Source organism: Strigops habroptila, chromosome 1 (genome assembly GCF_004027225.2).
Source record: "Strigops habroptila isolate Jane chromosome 1, bStrHab1.2.pri, whole genome shotgun sequence".
Classification (NCBI taxonomy): Eukaryota; Metazoa; Chordata; class Aves; order Psittaciformes; family Psittacidae; genus Strigops; species Strigops habroptila.
The window spans coordinates 103,175,229-103,177,957 of record NC_044277.2 but is presented as its reverse complement, the minus strand read 5'-3'; the positions used below and the strand labels follow the sequence as shown (position 1 = coordinate 103,177,957).

At 45.5% G+C, this 2,729-nt stretch overlaps 1 long non-coding RNA gene across 1 annotated transcript; it reads left to right on the top strand.

The window, feature by feature from the left end:
• Positions 1 to 439: 439 nt before the first annotated feature.
• Positions 440 to 1,880, top strand: LOC115608694. The gene is made up of 3 exons (XR_003991636.1): positions 440 to 748; positions 1,062 to 1,145; positions 1,621 to 1,880. It is a non-coding gene; the product is annotated as an uncharacterized LOC115608694 (long non-coding RNA).
• The last annotated feature ends 849 nt before the right edge of the window (positions 1,881 to 2,729 follow it).

Sequence of the window (2,729 nt, the reverse complement as noted above, 5' to 3'; positions counted from 1 at the left end):
TTTTGTCCCAGAGTTAAAAAAAAACCCCAAACCCAAACCCAAAAACAAACAATGAAACAAACAGAACTTATAGGATAAAGTATCAAAACCAGAGAAATAAAATTTTCCAGGCTCGACTGGTCTATTGATTTCCTTTCAGCAACATGTAGCTCATTTACCACATTGCCAGCTACTACAGATTTACTGTACATTGAAAAATAACTTCATGTTTGAGTTGGTGCTCCCCGTACCAGTGACAAGGCAGAGCAGAGTTTGGCTTTCGTTGCAAGGTCTTACCCCAGATAAAGCTCAGCTGCTGTGGCTGAAGTGGAAGTATGAGAAAGTCCAGCTTTCCTGAAACCTAAATTCTCATCAAGCAGGGAACAAAGAACTAAAAATGAATTAGAAAAGAAAAAAATGACATGCATGCAGTAATGAAATCTTGGTTCTTCAGGGTCCTCCTCGGTGAGATTTGGAGCGGTGGGATGGGGAGGCTGATGTTGGCAGTGGGGTTAGGAGCATCAGCCCTGGGAAGACCGTCAGGAGAATGCATTAGTGCTAGGTGCAGTATGCATCATCTCAAGTTTGTCTGGCAGTGGGCATACCTCTCCCCTGAGACTCCAATTTATTTATACAGATGAAGGCTTAGCTGGCTTGTGTGGGATGAGGAAGAGGTCAATAGCAGTGGACAGCACTTCCATCTTCAGAACACCCAACATGGCCCATGGCGGTGGGGGGCCACCACTGCCCCCCAGGGATGCTACACAGCGTAAGTTACATAGCAGCACGCAAAGTATCTGGCATCCAGCGCTGTGGCCACTTGTCTGTTTGTTATTGTCATTGCCACTTTCTTCTTTTTAACTGAAGTGGGGTTTTAAAATTTATTTTATTTTATTCAGTCTCACTGAGCCTTTGTAAGAGAAGGGAGATGTATGTGGGAGGAGTAAGGGGGAGGTTATAGCAGGGCTGTTGTTAGAGACAGGGCTAACAGCCCAGAGATTTGTTAAATAATTCTGTTTAATTTAATCCTCAGGAGCTTCTAATCAAATTGCATCACCTGTGGTTCTGCTGCTTTTTTCCAGGCCAAAGAGAGGGAAGAAAAAAGCATGACAGAAAACCCCAACCTTTGCTACAACCAGCTGTGAATGGAGGATTTCCAAGCCTGAGTGAGCCCAGTGAAGCTGAAGGGAACCGTGGTCTCTCTAATAGCCTTTTCCCCTGGGGAGCTGAGGGGAGGAATGCTGCAGCCAAGGTGCTGTTTGAAGAAGCCTGGGCAGCTGGCGAGGTTATCATGGGTACCAAAGTCAGCCAAATACACTAGAGGGGACATGGAGCAGCAGCTTTGCCTTGCTCAGTGGCAAAGCAGCTAGCACATGGTCCCCCAAAAAGCTCACCCCGAAGTCGAACACCAGTTTTTGCATTTCCTTCCATTAGTTCATGAGTAAAATAAGCCTGGGGGTGAAAGGGCGAGAATATGCCTTGATGCTGCTGATGTTGATGCATTGATAGGGCAATAATAGCCCATCTTAGAGCAGCGAGGGCTACAGAATATATGAATTTAATAGTTACTGCTCTTTTAAAGGGGAAAGCAGAGTTTTCAACCAGAACATTGACCATTTAAAGATTTTCTTCTTTACCTAGGTTAAAACTGGGATCTCTGCCTCAGAAGTTGAATCTGCCTTGCTGCTGTATTTTGTAAATACTTGGGGCCTCAGGCTTGGAAAGCAAAGCATGGAAAGCAATGCTTGGAGAAGGCTGCTAATGACCTGGAAGATGACCGATATTTATCCTCACTGAATTGACAGTAAATCTGAAAGGGATAACTGCAGCTTGATTTTAGTACAAATTCTTCAGCTTTACAGCTCCACAAGCTGGGTTAGATTCCTACTGTGCAGACTGTACTGGGCACACATCTTTTTTAACTCTCAGTCATTCAAGCAGAGCTCTGCTCAGGTGAGAAGGAGCAAGAGAGATATGGAGTGGTCCCAGCAGCAGATGCTGCTGCACAGCAGCCTTTGTCTCTTCTGCTCATGCCATTCAGCATACTTCTTGCTCTGTTACAACTGGGAAGTGGCTCAGATGTAGCTGAGAGAAAAGAAGGCTGTAAGCAGTGTAAGCTAAACCAGAAAAAGGCATACTTATTTTGGGTTAAAATAAAAGGAAAGAAAAGTCTGCAGAGGGATTTAACTCTAGAGGGATTATACAGATAAAAAATGTCCCTGTTTGAGCCAGAGCTTCAGAATCTGGTAAAACTGAACACAGTGAAGGGAATGATGTGGGAAATGCAGAGGACACAGGTAGGAAAAAGGACAGATTTGCAGAGATGGCTATGCATTGGGAGAAGCGGGGGGCAAGGAAACCCAGTGAAGGGCTAAGAGCACACATGGCAAAGCAATTTGAGTGCTGGCTGAGGGAACAACACATGATGTATGCCTTTGAGGGCACAGGAAGGAAAACCAGCAGGAATTACAGCACGCTGCCTGTTTCTCTGAGCTCAGTTTCTGTTGAACATCAATGGGCTCAGAATCAGCCCTGGGGCAGCGCACAGGGAATTACTGGGGAGGGGCAGATGGAGGGACACAGGTCGTGGGCATGAGAAGGGGCAGAAAGGGACAGCAACAGAGACCCACAGCTGCAGATACCTGCTGTGAAACATCTGTAGAAGCTGAGCTGGAAATACCTATCCCATCCATGGAGATAAGATGGAGCTTATTCTGGAGTTTATTAGTATTAATTAATTCTGGTGGGTC